This window comes from Dryobates pubescens, chromosome 18, assembly GCF_014839835.1.
Source record: "Dryobates pubescens isolate bDryPub1 chromosome 18, bDryPub1.pri, whole genome shotgun sequence".
NCBI classification, from domain to species: Eukaryota; Metazoa; Chordata; class Aves; order Piciformes; family Picidae; genus Dryobates; species Dryobates pubescens.
The window spans coordinates 23,066,232-23,084,310 of NC_071629.1; positions in this window are offsets into that span (position 1 = coordinate 23,066,232).

An 18,079-nucleotide genomic window follows, 5' to 3' on the forward strand; every position below is an offset into this window, starting at 1 on the left:
AGGCTTTCCCCTTCCTTGCCTGGGGCAGACATGCTGCAGGCCACCACAGCTGGCACTCCCTGGGGCGAGCTTTGAAGGCAGAGGCACAGCAGTAGAAGTGGTTTCTTGGCTTGGGTCAAGAGCAGCCCTTCAGAGCCAACACGTCCAAACTTTGCTAAAGCAGCAGATGAGAGAAGGCTCCAAGACAAAATCCTGATGCCACCTGCAGATGGACAGGGTGATGGCCTCCCTCTCCCTGGTTCCCTGCCCGTTGGCATGGCACAGCTGTGAGCCTCACCCTCTGATCCAGGTCTCAGCAGAGGTGCAGCCCTGGGTGAGTCAGGATGCAAGGTCACATTTCTGTGCCAGGGAATCGCTCTGGCATTGCCTGGCATCCTGGGGGACCTCTGTGATCTCCTGCCACTTGCAAAGCTGAGTTACAGGGAGGCGATGGCATCCTGCAGCGATACAGCAGCTGCGAGGCTGGGCAGCAGCCTCAGCACCCCTGCTCGAGCCAATCCTGTTCCACACCATTATCAATTAACAGCTCTGGCACAAAGTATTGACCAGGTCCATGAAGTGTGCCCACCCAGCAGGTCTGTGAGGCCGCAGCAGTGGAGGGGCTGGCACGGCACAGGAGCAGCTGTGAGCCAGCACCCACGGCTCGAACCCAAAGCACTCCAGGTGCTGTCAGCTGCGAGCAGCTAGCAGCAAGCTTTGCCTCCCTCATCTGTGTGTTCTGCCAGCTCCAGCAGGGACCACCTCTGGTGCCACAGTGCACAGCAAACCCACGTGTGGGGGCTTCCTAGTGGGGCACAGCCCGTGGGATGCAGAGCTCTTTGCACCAAAGGTGAAAGGCTTGGGTTCAGGCTGCAGATTAGAAAGAGAGGAAGATGCGGGCACCGCGCAGGGGCGAAGGACCAAGCAACAGCTTAGGCGGTGGGGAGGGGAAAGCACAGCCTGAAGAAGGAGACCAAGGTGATGCTGGAAGAGGGGAGGCGGCAGCAGAGTGGCTGCAGACCCAGAAGCTGTGGATTTTAGGGGTGCGAGCAAAAGCTGAGGGAAGAGGTGCCCCTGAACCAGGGATCCCCCCGGCACTGGCGGCCGTCTGACCGCGCTGGGGGCAGCTCCCATCTCCCTCTATAGCCCAGGTGGGACAGCACCGCCGCTACCGAGCGGGAGCAGGCTCCCGGAGCGAGCGGAGGGGAGCGGCCCAGGAAGCCCTGCCGGAGACGGGCTCGCCGCCTCTGCCGCCTGCAGCGGCCACCTCTGGCCGCCCGAGGGCGCCAGCGCGCCGCCGGCGGCCTCACTCTGGTTACGCAGGTCCCTCCCGCGCCTTGACGGCGGGGGTCAGCCATGTTGAGCGAGGGCACGTGGCTGGTGCCTGTGGAAGCCATTTTGAGTTCTGGCACGAGAGCCGGACCGCAAGCCCCGCCCGGGCCCTGCGCCGTCACGTTCAGGGCGCAGCCGCCGGAGGCTTTGTCCCTGTGAGGCTGCTGAGCCCTGGAGCGGGCTGCCCGCAGAGGTTGTGCAGTCTCTGCTCTGGAGACTTTCCAACCCCCCTGGCTGTGTTCTGGGTGCCCTGCCCTGGGTGACCCTGCTCTGGCAGGGGGATTGAAGTCAGTGATCCAACCCCTAACGCAGCGGGGTGGGGCAGTCAGCAGCACCACTTCATTGTTTGCCTTTAGAGGAGGAGGGGAGAAAGGGGAAAACTGAAGTGAAGATGGCAGAGAGGTCTTTAGCCTGCTTCTGCAGCTCTCCTTCTCCCTCATCCACATCTGTCCCCAGCTCCTCCTTGTTCGTGGTGGTGTTTTGGCCCTGGCCTTCGGGGCTCGTTGCCCCTCCTGTGCTGTGGCCGGCACAGGTCGCCCAGGAACTTCTGCAGGCAGATGGGGAAGGAGAGAGGCAGGGATTAGGAAAGGCAGCCTGGCTCCCACCTTCCACTGAGACACTCCTGGCCATGCCCCTGGCCCCACCTGACTTCTCCTCCAGCCCACCCCAGCCCAACCCCCATCAGCCCATCCTGCTGTGCAGGGCACCCTGCTGGGTGGTCACTTACACATAGCCGCAGAAAGGGACCCAGTGTGCAGGTGTGCAGGCCTCTGACAGGGCATCAATGCTGATGCTTTCATAGTCCCCAGAGCCTCTGAGAGGGCTTCGCTGCTGATGGTTTCATAGTGCCCAGAGGTCTCTGACAGGCCTTCAAAGCTAATGATTTCATTCAGTCCAGAGGTCTCAGCTGGGACCTGGTTGCTGCTGCTGTCAGGGTGCCCAGAGGTCTCTGCTGGAGCCTGGCTCCTGCAGCTTTCATGGTGCACAGAGGTCTCTGCTGGAGCCTGGCTCCTGCAGCTTTCATGGTGCACAGAGGTCTCTGCTGGAGCCTGGCTTCTGCTGCTTTCATGTTGCCCAGAGGTCTCTGACGGGGCTTCACTGCCGATGGTTTCAAAGTCCCCAGAGGCCTCTGACAGGGCTTCAATGGTGATGGTTTCATAGTCCCTAGAGGCCTCTGAGAGGGCTTCAGTGGTGATGGTTTCATAGTCCCCAGAGGTCTCTGAGAGGGCTTCACTGCTGATGGTTTCATAGTCCCCAGAGGTCTCTGACAGGGCTTCACTGCTGATAGTTTCATAGTCCCCAGAGGTCTCTGACAGGGCTTCAATGGTGATGGTTTCATAGTCCCTAGAGGCCTCTGAGAGGGCTTCACTGCTGATGGTTTCATAGTCCCCAGAGGTCTCTGACAGGGCTTCAATGCTGATGGTTTCATAGTCCCCAGAGATCTCTGAGAGGGCTTCAATGCTGATGGTATCCTTGTCCCCAGAGGCCTCTGTCAGGGCTTCGCATCTGAGACCTGGCTGCTGATGGTTTCATAGTCATCAGAGGCCTCTGACAGGGCATCAATGCTGATGGTTTCATAGTCCCCAGAGCCTCTGAGAGGGCTTCGCTGCTGATGGTTTCATAGTGCCCGTAGGTCTCTGACAGGCCTTCAATGCTAATGATTTCATTCAGTCCAGAGGTCTCAGCTGGGACCGGGTTGCTGCTGCTGTCAGGGTGCCCAGAGGTCTCTGCTGGAGCCTGGCTCCTGCAGCTTTCATGGTGCACAGAGGTCTCTGCTGGAGCCTGGCTCCTGCAGCTTTCATGGTGCACAGAGGTCTCTGACAGGGCTTCAGTTCTGATGGTTTCAAAGTCCCCAGAGGTCTCTGACAGGGCTTCAATACTCATGGTATCATTGTCCCCAGAGGCCTCTGACAGGGCTTCAATGCTCATGGTATCATTGTCCCCAGAGGCCTCTGACAGGGCTTCAGTGGTGATGGTTTCATAGTGCCCAGAGGCCTCTGACAGGGCATCAATGCTAATGATTTCATTCAGTCCAGAGGTCTCAGCTGGGACCTGGTTGCTGCTGCTGTCAGGGTGCCCAGAGGTCTCTGCTGGAACCTGGCTTCTGCAGCTTTCATGGTGCCCAGAGGTCTCTGACAGGGCTTCAATGGTGATGGTTTCATAGTCCCCAGAGGTCTCTGAGCGGGCTTCAATGCTGATGGTATCATTGTCCGCAGAGGCCTCTGACAGGGCTTCAATGCTAATGGTTTCATAGTCCCTAGAGGTCTCTGGCAGGGCTTCGCTGCTGATGGTTTTGTTGTCCCCGGACGTCTCTGACAAGGCTTCAATGCTGAGTGCCCCTCAGCCCTGGGCACTTTCTCAGGCACAGTTTCCCCAGGGCCCAGCTCCCACTTCATGAGGGCAAGGAGGGCCCTGCACAGGGCTTCCCATGCTTTCAGCTGCACCGGGGCACAGCCAGAGGAGCAGCAGCCACTGCTGGTGCCAGGAAGCTCCTTGCAGATGGCACCAGCCGGCCCTGAGCCTGCAGCATCCAGAGGCAGCGGCACGCAGCGGGGAGGGGCGACACCGCCCCGAGGGATGGCTGGGGCAGGGACGGTGCCTGTGGGCACTGCGCCCCTCGGCCCTGGGCACTTTCTCAGGCACAGTTTCCCCAGGGCCCGGCTCTGCCTGCTCCATCTCAGGATGAAGTCTCCCCAGGAGCCCTTCAGGCTCCACCATGTGCCCCCGTGCCCGGTGTCACCCTGCAGACAATGGGCTCGAGAGGGTTGCTTACTGTCCTCTCAAAGAGCAGAGAACTCAGGCCTCACGCCAGGGGCTTGGCACAGTCGGCAGCACTTTATTTGTTGCCGTTTGGAGGAGGAGGGGAGAAAGGGGACAAGTGAAGAGGGAAGTTGTTCTTCTCCCTCATTCACATCTGTCCCCATCACGATGACTCATCTCCTCCTCCTCCTCCTCCGCGGTGGTGGTCTCCTCTCTGGCCTTCGGCGCCTTTGTACCTCGTTGGTAGTGGTGACCACATGTGGCGCCAAAACATCTGCAGGCAGATGGGGAAGGAGAGAGGCAGGGATTAGGAAAGGCAGCCTGGCTCCCACCTTCCACTGAGACACTCCTGGCCATGCCCCTGGCCCCACCTGACTCCACACCAACCCCCTCCCCATCAGCCCATCCTGCTGTGCAGGGCACCCTGCTGGGTGCTCACTTACAAATGCTGTCACAATTGGACCAAAGATGCAGAACACCACGGCTCCCACCACCGCCACAAGTATGGCATATAAGTAGAACCAGATGATCGTGGCAAACATGTTGAAGCTGCCGACTTCTGCCTGCTCCCACTGAGCCTGCAGCCTCTTTTATAGCCCCTCGGGCAGAGGCCCCCCTCTGTGAAGTCATGGGGGGGGCAGGCTCCATCCTCCTCCTCTGCCTTTTCTGCACTACACCACCAACATCCCCACATGAACTCTGCCTCTCAGAACTTTCACAAACTCTTCACCTTGGTTGTTTGCAGTGTTCTAAACTAAAACCTAAGGAGCACTTTTTCAAGATTTCTCCTGGAAATTGCCCTGCCCCTAAATCCAATCATTAACCAATTGGGCAGGAAATAAACTGCCTTGTGTTCCAGCTTCCCCTCCGATATCAGAGGGGCTGGGCGTAGATTCCCAGTGTTGCCCAATTCCGTCTAGTGGTAACTTCAACATGTAATTAATACGCTCAGACAATAAGAGAGGGCTTCACTGCTGAAGGTTTCATAATCCCCAGAGGTCTCTGACAGGGCTTCAATGCTGATGGTTTCATAGTCCCCAGAGGTCTCTGAGAGGGCTTCAATGCTGATGGTATCCTTGTCCCCAGAGGCCTCTGTCAGGGCTTCGCATCTGAGACCTGGCTGCTGATGGTTTCATAGTCATCAGAGGCCTCTGACAGGGCATCAATGCTGATGCTTTCATAGTCCCCAGAGCCTCTGAGAGGGCTTCGCTGCTGATGGTTTCATAGTGCCCAGAGGTCTCTGACAGGCCTTCAATGCTAATGATTTCATTCAGTCCAGAGGTCTCAGCTGGGACCGGGTTGCTGCTGCTGTCAGGGTGCCCAGAGGTCTCTGCTGGAGCCTGGCTCCTGCAGCTTTCATGGTGCACAGAGGTCTCTGACAGGGCTTCACTGCCGATGGTTTCAAAGTCCCCAGAGGCCTCTGACAGGGCTTCAATGGTGATGGTTTCATAGTCCCCAGAGGCCTCTGAGAGGGCTTCACTGCAGAAGTTTTCATAGTCCCCAGAGGCATCTGACAGGGCTTCAATGCTAATGGTTTCATAGTCCCTAGAGGCCTCTAAGAGGGCTTCACTGGTGATGGTTTCATAGTCCCCAGAGGTCTCTGACAGGGCTTCACTGCTGATAGTTTCATAGTCCCCAGAGGTCTCTAAGAGGGCTTCACTGCTGATAGTTTCATAGTCCCCAGAGGTCTCTGACAGGGCTTCACTGCTGATGGTTTCATAGTCCCCAGAGGCATCTGACAGGGCTTCAATGCTAATGGTTTCATAGTCCCTAGAGGCCTCTAAGAGGGCTTCACTGCTGATGGTTTCATAGTCCCCAGAGGTCTCTGACAAGGCTTCAACAGTGATGGTTTCATTGTCCCCAGAGGCCTCTGACAGGGCTTCAATGCTAATGGTTTCATTCAGTCCAGAGGTCTCAGCTGGGACCTGGTTGCTGCTGCTGTCAGGGTGCCCAGAGGTATCTGCTGGAGCCTGGCTCCTGCAGCTTTCATGGTGCACAGAGGTCTCTGACAGGGCTTCACTGCCGATGGTTTCAAAGTCCCCAGAGGCCTCTGACAGGGCTTCAATGGTGATGGTTTCCTAGTCCCTAGAGGTCTCTGACAGGGCTTCAATACTCATGGTATCATTGTCCCCAGAGGCCTCTGACAGGGCTTCAATGGTGATGGTTTCATAGTCCCTAGAGGCCTCTGAGAGGGCTTCACTGCTGATGGTTTCATAGTCCCCAGAGGTCGCTGACAGGGATTCACTGCTGATAGTTTCATAGTCCCCAGAGGTCTCTGACAGGGCTTCAAGGGTGATGGTTTCATTGTCCCCAGAGGCCTCTGACAGGGCTTCAATGCTAATGGTTTCATTCAGTCCAGAGGTCTCAACTGGGACCGGGTTGCTGCTGCTGTCAGGGTGCCCAGAGGTCTCTGCTGGAGCCTGGCTCCTGCAGCTTTCATGGTGCACAGAGGTCTCTGACAGGGCTTCACTTCTGATGGTTTCAAAGTCCCCAGAGGTCTCTGACAGGGCTTCAATACTCATGGTATCATTGTTCCCAGAGGCCTCTGACAGGGCTTCATTGCTCATGGTATCATTGTCCCCAGAGGCCTCTGACAGGGCTTCAGTGGTGATGGTTTCATAGTGCCCAGAGGCCTCTGACAGGCCTTCAATGCTAATGATTTCATTCAGTCCAGAGGTCTCAGCTGGGACCTGGTTGCTGCTGCTGTCAGGGTGCCCAGAGGTCTCTGCTGGAACCTGGCTTCTGCAGCTTTCATGGTGCCCAGAGGTCTCTGACAGGGCTTCAATGGTGATGGTTTCATAGTCCCCAGAGGTCTCTGAGCGGGCTTCAATGCTGATGGTATCATTGTCCGCAGAGGCCTCTGACAGGGCTTCAATGCTAATGGTTTCATAGTCCCTAGAGGTCTCTGGCAGGGCTTCGCTGCTGATGGTTTTGTTGTCCCCGGACGTCTCTGACAAGGCTTCAATGCTGAGTGCCCCTCAGCCCTGGGCACTTTCTCAGGCACAGTTTCCCCAGGGCCCAGCTCCCACTTCATGAGGGCAAGGAGGGCCCTGCACAGGGCTTCCCATGCTTTCAGCTGCACCGGGGCACAGCCAGAGGAGGAGCAGCAGCCACTGCTGGTGCCAGGAAGCTCCTTGCAGATGGCACCAGCCGGCCCTGAGCCTGCAGCATCCAGAGGCAGCGGCACGCAGCGGGGAGGGGCGACACCGCCCCGAGGGATGGCTGGGGCAGGGACGGTGCCTGTGGGCACTGCGCCCCTCGGCCCTGGGCACTTTCTCAGGCACACTTTCCCCAGGGCCCGGCTCTGCCTGCTCCATCTCAGGATGAAGTCTCCCCAGGAGCCCTTCAGGCTCCACCATGTGCCCCCGTGCCCGGTGTCACCCTGCAGACAATGGGCTCGAGAGGGTTGCTTACTGTCCTCTCAAAGAGCAGAGAACTCAGGCCTCACGCCAGGGGCTTGGCACAGTCGGCAGCACTTTATTGTTTGCCGTTTGGAGGAGGAGGGGAGAAAGGGGACAAGTGAAGAGGGAAGTTGTTCTTCTCCCTCATTCACATCTGTCCCCATCACGATGACTCATCTCCTCCTCCTCCTCCTCCGCGGTGGTGGTCTCCTCTCTGGCCTTCGGCGCCTTTGTACCTCGTTGGTAGTGGTGACCACATGTGGCGCCAAAACATCTGCAGGCAGATGGGGAAGGAGAGAGGCAGGGATTAGGAAAGGCAGCCTGGCTCCCACCTTCCACTGAGACACTCCTGGCCATGCCCCTGGCCCCACCTGACTCCACACCAACCCCCTCCCCATCAGCCCATCCTGCTGTGCAGGGCACCCTGCTGGGTGCTCACTTACAAATGCTGTCACAATTGGACCAAAGATGCAGAACACCACGGCTCCCACCACCGCCACAAGTATGGCATATAAGTAGAACCAGATGATCGTGGCAAACATGTTGAAGCTGCCGACTTCTGCCTGCTCCCACTGAGCCTGCAGCCTCTTTTATAGCCCCTCGGGCAGAGGCCCCCCTCTGTGAAGTCATGGGGGGGGCAGGCTCCATCCTCCTCCTCTGCCTTTTCTGCACTACACCACCAACATCCCCACATGAACTCTGCCTCTCAGAACTTTCACAAACTCTTCACCTTGGTTGTTTGCAGTGTTCTAAACTAAAACCTAAGGAGCACTTTTTCAAGATTTCTCCTGGAAATTGCCCTGCCCCTAAATCCAATCATTAACCAATTGGGCAGGAAATAAACTGCCTTGTGTTCCAGCTTCCCCTCCGATATCAGAGGGGCTGGGCGTAGATTCCGAGCGTTGCCCAATTCCGTCTAGTGGTAACTTCAACATGTAATTAATACGCTCAGACAATAAGAGAGGGCTTCACTGCTGAAGGTTTCATAATCCCCAGAGGTCTCTGACAGGGCTTCAATGCTGATGGTTTCATAGTCCCCAGAGGTCTCTGAGAGGGCTTCAATGCTGATGGTATCCTTGTCCCCAGAGGCCTCTGTCAGGGCTTCGCATCTGAGACCTGGCTGCTGATGGTTTCATAGTCATCAGAGGCCTCTGACAGGGCATCAATGCTGATGCTTTCATAGTCCCCAGAGCCTCTGAGAGGGCTTCGCTGCTGATGGTTTCATAGTGCCCAGAGGTCTCTGACAGGCCTTCAATGCTAATGATTTCATTCAGTCCAGAGGTCTCAGCTGGGACCGGGTTGCTGCTGCTGTCAGGGTGCCCAGAGGTCTCTGCTGGAGCCTGGCTCCTGCAGCTTTCATGGTGCACAGAGGTCTCTGACAGGGCTTCACTGCCGATGGTTTCAAAGTCCCCAGAGGCCTCTGACAGGGCTTCAATGGTGATGGTTTCATAGTCCCCAGAGGCCTCTGAGAGGGCTTCACTGCAGAAGTTTTCATAGTCCCCAGAGGCATCTGACAGGGCTTCAATGCTAATGGTTTCATAGTCCCTAGAGGCCTCTAAGAGGGCTTCACTGGTGATGGTTTCATAGTCCCCAGAGGTCTCTGACAGGGCTTCACTGCTGATAGTTTCATAGTCCCCAGAGGTCTCTAAGAGGGCTTCACTGCTGATAGTTTCATAGTCCCCAGAGGTCTCTGACAGGGCTTCACTGCTGATGGTTTCATAGTCCCCAGAGGCATCTGACAGGGCTTCAATGCTAATGGTTTCATAGTCCCTAGAGGCCTCTAAGAGGGCTTCACTGCTGATGGTTTCATAGTCCCCAGAGGTCTCTGACAAGGCTTCAACAGTGATGGTTTCATTGTCCCCAGAGGCCTCTGACAGGGCTTCAATGCTAATGGTTTCATTCAGTCCAGAGGTCTCAGCTGGGACCGGGTTGCTGCTGCTGTCAGGGTGCCCAGAGGTATCTGCTGGAGCCTGGCTCCTGCAGCTTTCATGGTGCACAGAGGTCTCTGACAGGGCTTCACTGCCGATGGTTTCAAAGTCCCCAGAGGCCTCTGACAGGGCTTCAATGGTGATGGTTTCCTAGTCCCTAGAGGTCTCTGACAGGGCTTCAATACTCATGGTATCATTGTCCCCAGAGGCCTCTGACAGGGCTTCAATGGTGATGGTTTCATAGTCCCTAGAGGCCTCTGAGAGGGCTTCACTGCTGATGGTTTCATAGTCCCCAGAGGTCGCTGACAGGGATTCACTGCTGATAGTTTCATAGTCCCCAGAGGTCTCTGACAGGGCTTCAAGGGTGATGGTTTCATTGTCCCCAGAGGCCTCTGACAGGGCTTCAATGCTAATGGTTTCATTCAGTCCAGAGGTCTCAACTGGGACCGGGTTGCTGCTGCTGTCAGGGTGCCCAGAGGTCTCTGCTGGAGCCTGGCTCCTGCAGCTTTCATGGTGCACAGAGGTCTCTGACAGGGCTTCACTTCTGATGGTTTCAAAGTCCCCAGAGGTCTCTGACAGGGCTTCAATACTCATGGTATCATTGTTCCCAGAGGCCTCTGACAGGGCTTCATTGCTCATGGTATCATTGTCCCCAGAGGCCTCTGACAGGGCTTCAGTGGTGATGGTTTCATAGTGCCCAGAGGCCTCTGACAGGCCTTCAATGCTAATGATTTCATTCAGTCCAGAGGTCTCAGCTGGGACCTGGTTGCTGCTGCTGTCAGGGTGCCCAGAGGTCTCTGCTGGAACCTGGCTTCTGCAGCTTTCATGGTGCCCAGAGGTCTCTGACAGGGCTTCAATGGTGATGGTTTCATAGTCCCCAGAGGTCTCTGAGCGGGCTTCAATGCTGATGGTATCATTGTCCGCAGAGGCCTCTGACAGGGCTTCAATGCTAATGGTTTCATAGTCTCTAGAGGTCTCTGGCAGGGCTTCGCTGCTGATGGTTTTGTTGTCCCCAGATGTCTCTGACAAGGCTTCAATGCTGAGTGCCCCTTAGCCCTGGGCACTTTCTCAGGCACAGTTTCCCCAGGGCCCAGCTCCCACTTCATGAGGGCAAGGAGGGCCCTGCACAGGGCTTCCCATGCTTTCAGCTGCACCGGGGCACAGCCAGAGGAGGAGCAGCCACTGCTGGTGCCAGGAAGCTCCTTGCAGATGGCACCAGCCGGCCCTGAGCCTGCAGCATCCAGAGGCAGCGGCACGCAGCGGGGAGGGGCGACACCGCCCCGAGGGATGGCTGGGGCAGGGACGGTGCCTGTGGGCACTGCGCCCCTCGGCCCTGGGCACTTTCTCAGGCACACTTTCCCCAGGGCCCGGCTCTGCCTGCTCCATCTCAGGATGAAGTCTCCCCAGGAGCCCTTCAGGCTCCACCATGTGCCCCCGTGCCCGGTGTCACCCTGCAGACAATGGGCTCGAGAGGGTTGCTTACTGTCCTCTCAAAGAGCAGAGAACTCAGGCCTCACACCAGGGGCTTGGCAGAGTCGGCAGCACTTTATTGTTTGCCGTTTGGAGGAGGAGGGGAGAAAGGGGACAAGTGAAGAGGGAAGTTGTTCTTCTCCCTCATTCACATCTGTCCCCATCACGATGACTCATCTCCTCCTCCTCCTCCTCCGCGGTGGTGGTCTCCTCTCTGGCCTTTGGCGCCTTTGTACCTCGTTGGTAGTGGTGACCACATGTGGCGCCGGAACATCTGCAGGCAGATGGGGAAGGAGAGAGGCAGGGATTAGGAAAGGCAGCCTGGCTCCCACCTTACACTAAGACACTCCTGGCCATGCCCCTGGCCCCACCTGACTCCACACCAACCCACTCCCCATCAGCCCATCCTGCTGTGCAGGGCACCCTGCTGGGTGCTCACTTACACATAGCATCACGAGTGGAGGAAAGATGTAGACCACTATGGTTGCCAACACCATCACAAGTATGGTGTAGAAGTAGTATGTGAGGATTGTGGCAAACATTGTTTACCTGCCGACTTCTGCCTGCTCCCTGTGAGCCTGCAGCCTCTTTTATAGCCCCTCTGGCAGAGGCCCCCCTCTGTGAAGTCATGGGGGGGCCAGGCTCCATCCTCCTCCTCTGCCTTTTCTGCACTACACCACCAACATCCCCACATGAACTCTGCCTCTCAGAACTTTCACAAACTCTTCACCTTGGTTGTTTGCAGTGTTCTAAACTAAAACCTAAGGAGCACTTTTTCAAGATTTCTCCTGGAAATTGCCCTGCCCCTAAATCCAATCATTAACCAATTGGGCAGGAAATAAACTGCCTTGTGTTCCAGCTTCCCCTCCGATATCAGAGGGGCTGGGCGTAGATTCCGAGCGTTGCCCAATTCCGTCTAGTGGTAACTTCAACATGTAATTAATACGCTCAGACAATAAGAGAGGGCTTCACTGCTGAAGGTTTCATAATCCCCAGAGGTCTCTGACAGGGCTTCAATGCTGATGGTTTCATAGTCCCCAGAGGTCTCTGAGAGGGCTTCAATGCTGATGGTATCCTTGTCCCCAGAGGCCTCTGTCAGGGCTTCGCATCTGAGACCTGGCTGCTGATGGTTTCATAGTCATCAGAGGCCTCTGACAGGGCATCAATGCTGATGCTTTCATAGTCCCCAGAGCCTCTGAGAGGGCTTCGCTCCTGATGGTTTCATAGTGCCCAGAGGTCTCTGACAGGCCTTCAATGCTAATGATTTCATTCAGTCCAGAGGTCTCAGCTGGGACCGGGTTGCTGCTGCTGTCAGGGTGCCCAGAGGTCTCTGCTGGAGCCTGGCTCCTGCAGCTTTCATGGTGCACAGAGGTCTCTGCTGGAGCCTGGCTTCTGCTGCTTTCATGTTGCCCAGAGGTCTCTGACAGGGCTTCACTGCCGATGGTTTCAAAGTCCCCAGAGGCCTCTGACAGGGCTTCAATGGTGATGGTTTCATAGTCCCTAGAGGCCTCTAAGAGGGCTTCACTGGTGATGGTTTCATAGTCCCCAGAGGTCTCTGACAGGGCTTCACTGCTGATAGTTTCATAGTCCCCAGAGGTCTCTAAGAGGGCTTCACTGCTGATGGTTTCATAGTCCCCAGAGGCATCTGACAGGGCTTCAATGCTAATGGTTTCATAGTCCCTAGAGGCCTCTAAGAGGGCTTCACTGCTGATGGTTTCATTGTCCCCAGAGGCCTCTGACAGGGCTTCAATGCTAATGGTTTCATTCAGTCCAGAGGTCTCAGCTGGGACCGGGTTGCTGCTGCTGTCAGGGTGCACAGAGGTCTCTGCTGGAGCCTGGCTCCTGCAGCTTTCATGGTGCACAGAGGTCTCTGCTGGAGCCTGGCTCCTGCAGCTTTCATGGTGCACAGAGGTCTCTGACGGGGCTTCACTGCCGATGGTTTCAAAGTCCCCAGAGGCCTCTGACAGGGCTTCAATGGTGATGGTTTCCTAGTCCCCAGAGGCCTCTGACAGGGCTTCAATGGTGATGGTTTCCTAGTCCCCAGAGGTCTCTGAGAGGGCTTCAATACTCATGGTATCATTGTCCCCAGAGGCCTCTGACAGGGCTTCAATGGTGATGGTTTCATAGTCCCCAGAGGCCTCTGACAGGGCTTCAATGGTGATGGTTTCATAGTCCCCAGAGGCCTCTGAGAGGGCTTCACTGCTGATGGTTTCATAGTCCCCAGAGGTCTCTGACAGGGATTCACTGCTGATAGTTTCATAGTCCCCAGAGGTCTCTGACAGGGCTTCAAGGGTGATGGTTTCATTGTCCCCAGAGGCCTCTGACAGGGCTTCAATGCTAATGGTTTCATTCAGTCCACAGGTCTCAACTGGGACCGGGTTGCTGCTGCTGTCAGGGTGCCCAGAGGTCTCTGCTGGAGCCTGGCTCCTGCAGCTTTCATGGTGCACAGAGGTCTCTGCTGGAGCCTGGTTCCTGCAGCTTTCATGGTGCACAGAGGTCTCTGACAGGGCTTCACTTCTGATGGTTTCAAAGTCCCCAGAGGTCTCTGACAGGGCTTCAATGCTCATGGTATCATTGTTCCCAGAGGCCTCTGACAGGGCTTCATTGCTCATGGTATCATTGTCCCCAGAGGTCTCTGACAGGGCTTCAATGCTGATGGTATCATTGTCCCCAGAGGCCTCTGACAGGGCTTCAGTGGTTATGGTTTCATAGTGCCCAGAGGCCTCTGACAGGGCATCAATGCTAATGATTTCATTCAGTCCAGAGGTCTCAGCTGGGACCTGGTTGCTGCTGCTGTCAGGGTGCCCAGAGGTCTCTGCTGGAGCCTGGCTTCTGCAGCTTTCATGGTGCCCAGAGGTCTCTGACAGGGCTTCAATGGTGATGCTTTCATAGTCCCCAGAGGTCTCTGAGCAGGCTTCAATGCTGATGGTATCATTGTCCGCAGAGGCCTCTGACAGGGCTTCAATGCTAATGGTTTCATAGTCTCTAGAGGTCTCTGGCAGGGCTTCGCTGCTGATGGTTTTGTTGTCCCCAGACGTCTCTGACAAGGCTTCAATGCTGAGTGCCCCTCAGCCCTGGGCACTTTCTCAGGCACAGTTTCCCCAGGGCCCAGCTCCCACTTGATGAGGGCAAGGAGGGCCCTGCACAGGGCTTCCCATGCTTTCAGCTGCACCGGGGCACAGCCAGAGGAGGAGCAGCAGCCACTGCTGGTGCCAGGAAGCTCCTTGCAGATGGCACCAGCCGGCCCTGAGCCTGCAGCATCCAGAGGCAGCGGCACGCAGCGGGGAGGGGCGACACCGCCCCGAGGGATGGCTGGGGCAGGGACGGTGCCTGTGGGCACTGCGCCCCTCGGCCCTGGGCACTTTCTCAGGCACAGTTTCCCCAGGGCCCGGCTCTGCCTGCTCCATCTCAGGATGAAGTCTCCCCAGGAGCCCTTCAGGCTCCACCATGTGCCCCCGTGCCCGGTGTCACCCTGCAGACAATGGGCTCGAGAGGGTTGCTTACTGTCCTCTCAAAGAGCAGAGAACTCAGGCCTCACGCCAGGGGCTTGGCACAGTCGGCAGCACTTTATTTGTTGCCGTTTGGAGGAGGAGGGGAGAAAGGGGACAAGTGAAGAGGGAAGTTGTTCTTCTCCCTCATTCACATCTGTCCCCATCACGATGACTCATCTCCTCCTCCTCCTCCTCCGCGGTGGTGGTCTCCTCTCTGGCCTTCGGCGCCTTTGTACCTCGTTGGTAGTGGTGACCACATGTGGCGCCGGAACATCTGCAGGCAGATGGGGAAGGAGAGAGGCAGGGATTAGGAAAGGCAGCCTGGCTCCCACCTTACACTAAGACACTCCTGGCCATGCCCCTGGCCCCACCTGACTCCACACCAACCCACTCCCCATCAGCCCATCCTGCTGTGCAGGGCACCCTGCTGGGTGCTCACTTACACATAGCATCACGAGTGGAGGAAAGATGTAGACCACTATGGTTGCCAACACCATCACAAGTACGGTGTAGAAGTAATACTTGAGGATTGTGGCAAACATTGTTTACCTGCCGACTTCTGCCTGCTCCCTGTGAGCCTGCAGCCTCTTTTATAGCCCCTCTGGCAGTGCCCCCCTCTGTGAAGTCATGGGGGAGGCAGGCTCCATCCTCCTCCTCTGCCTTTTCTGCACTACACCACCAACATCCCCACATGAACTCTGCCTCTCAGAACTTTCACAAACTCTTCACCTTGGTTGTTTGCAGTGTTCTAAACTAAAACCTAAGGAGCACTTTTTCAAGATTTCTCCTGGAAATTGCCCTGCCCCTAAATCCAATCATTAACCAATTGGGCAGGAAATAAACTGCCTTGTGTTCCAGCTTCCCCTCCGATATCAGAGGGGCTGGGCGTAGATTCCGAGCGTTGCCCAATTCCGTCTAGTGGTAACTTCAACATGTAATTAATATGCTCAGACAATAAGAGAGGGCTTCACTGCTGAAGGTTTCATAATCCCCAGAGGTCTCTGACAGGGCTTCAATGCTGATGGTTTCATAGTCCCCAGAGGTCTCTGAGAGGGCTTCAATGCTGATGGTATCCTTGTCCCCAGAGGCCTCTGTCAGGGCTTCGCATCTGAGACCTGGCTGCTGATGGTTTCATAGTCATCAGAGGCCTCTGACAGGGCATCAATGCTAATGATTTCATTCAGTCCAGAGGTCTCAGCTGGGACTTGGTTTCTGCTGCTGTCAGGGTGCCCAGAGGTCTCTGCTGGAGCCTGGCTCCTGCAGCTTTCATGGTGCCCAGAGGTCTCTGACAGGGCTTCACTGCTGATGGTTTCAAAGTCCCAATGGTACGAAAGACATGGGAAGCAGAGGAAGAATAAGGGAAATCTAGAAAGGCAGAGAGTGAGCAGAGGAGTCTGAGTGGTTGTGTTTGGTAGGGGGGAACGTCCTTCCAGATCTCTGCAAAGCTCAAATCCCAATCCTCCCTCCCTGCAAGCTTCCAGGAAGAGAAAAGGAGACCCTAGGATGATGCTGGCTCATTTCCAGAGCAATAAACATCCTCCAGCCTCAGCAGAGAGGGGCAGACAGTCAGCAGGTGGAAAGCCAGCTCCCCAGCTAGCTGTGCCCACTGGCACTGGTGGAAGAGCCTGCTCACAGCCTGCCTGCTTCCGCCGTCCTTTGATGGTGGCACCAGAAATTCCCTTTCCTTTCTCTGTTCTCTCCCTCTTAGGACCCACCAAGCTTTGTGGGTTGGCTCTGGTGCCAGCTGTCTGTGTTTCTCCAGTTCAATTCCCCAGCCAGGTCCTTACCAAGAGGACCATCCTGAATCCCTCACGACCAGCATCCAGAGGCAAGGTTGGGCCCAGTGCACACAGAACCTTTGGCAGAGCTGAGTCACGAGTGGCTGAGAAGGGAAGTGGGCAGTGGGGTGGGCAAGCCAGGACCAGCTTGGTGCCCAGAGACCACCTGCCCCCCTGAAGCCACAGCCCTGCTGCAGCCCCACCAGGCTCAGCTGCAAGGGTGGTTAGGAGCCAGAGGGGAAGTTGCTGAGGGGAAAAAGTGAGCAGAAAAGGCAACTTAATCACAGCCCACCCATAATCACTGCCTGAGCTGCAATCAAAGCCTTCTGGCCCACTGAAGTCAGTGATCAGTGAATCACAGGATCACAGAATGGGTTGGGCTGGAAGGGAAGCTCAAGGCTCAGCCAGTTCCAACCCCCCTGCCATGGGCAGGGACACCTCACACTACAGCAGGCTGCTCACAGCCACATCCAGCCTGGCTGCAAACACCTCCAGGGATCATAAGTGTTCAGGTTTGGGGCCCTCACTCCAAAAGGGACATTGAGGGGCTGGAGCAGGTGCAGGGAAGGGTCTGGAGAGCAGGTTTGGAGAGGAGCAGCTGAAGGAGCTGGGGGTGTTCAGTGTGGAGAAGAGGAGGTTGAGGCGAGACCTCAGCTCCCTGCAGCTCCCTGAGAGAAGGTTGGAGCCAGGTGGGGGTTGGGCTCTTCTCCTTAGGATCAGGTGATAGAAAGAGAGGGAATGGCCTGGAATTGTGCCAGGGGAGGGTTGGGTTGGAGATGAGGAAAAATGTCTTTGCTGCAAGAGTGGTCAGGGAGTGGCAGAGGCTGCCCAGGGAGGTGGTGGAGTCCCCAACCCTGGAGGGGTTCAAGGAACCTGTGGCCATGGCACTTGGGGCCATGGTTTGGTGGCTGTGGTGGTGCTGGGTTGCCGGTGGGACTGGGTGATCTTACATTCCCCAACCCCTCACCATGTCCTTGGTTGATGGCTGCATCTGTCAGGCTTCAGCTCTCTGCTCTTTCCTAGCAGCAGCTTGGCAGGTTGTGCTCCCTTCAAGGTGAGCTCTTCCCCCAGCTCCAGCCTGCCCATGGCCCTGTGCTCTTGTGCTCACATCCCAGTGGAGCTGACTTCAGGTGGCAGTGTGCCAGCCCAGGAAACCAATAGCTACATTCCTAATTCTTCATGCATCACTCAGGGTCTATTTGCATACAGCAAGCAGAGCATTATCCTGATGAAGTGTCAAAGGACATGAAGTGCAAACGGCAGAAAGGAGAAGAGACAAAGTCTCTCCAGGCTCTGCTGTGTGACAGGAGACCTCCCAAAGACCTCTGAGCACAGCCCCAGGGGCCATCCCTCTCCCACCTGTGTGTCCAGTACAGAATCACCAAGGTTGGAAGAGACCTCAAAGATCATCAAGTCCAACCTGTCACCACAGACCTCATGACTAGACCATGGCACCAAGTGCCACATCCAATCCCCTCTTGAACACCTCCAGGGATGGGGACTCCACCACCTCCCTGGGCAGCACATCCCAGTGGCTAACAACTTTCTCAGTGAAGAACTTTCTCCTCACCTCCAGCCTAAACCTCCCCTGGCACAGCTTGAGACTGTGTCCTCTTGTTCTGCTGCTTGCCTGGGAGAAGAGACCAACCCCCTCCTGGCTACAGCCTCCCTTCAGGGAGTTGGAGAGAGCAAGAAGGTCTCCCCTGAGCCTCCTCTTCTGCAGGCTAAGCAACCCCAGCTCCCTCAGCCTCTCCTCACAGGGCTGTGCTCCAGACCCCTCCCCAGCTTTGTTGCCCTTCTCTGGACACCTTCAAGTGTCTCAATGTCCTTCTTAAACTGAGGGGCCCAGAACTGGACACAGGACTCAAGGTGTGGCCTCAGCAGTGCTGAGCACAGGGCACAAGGACTTCCCTGCTCCTGCCGGCCACACTCTTCCTGAT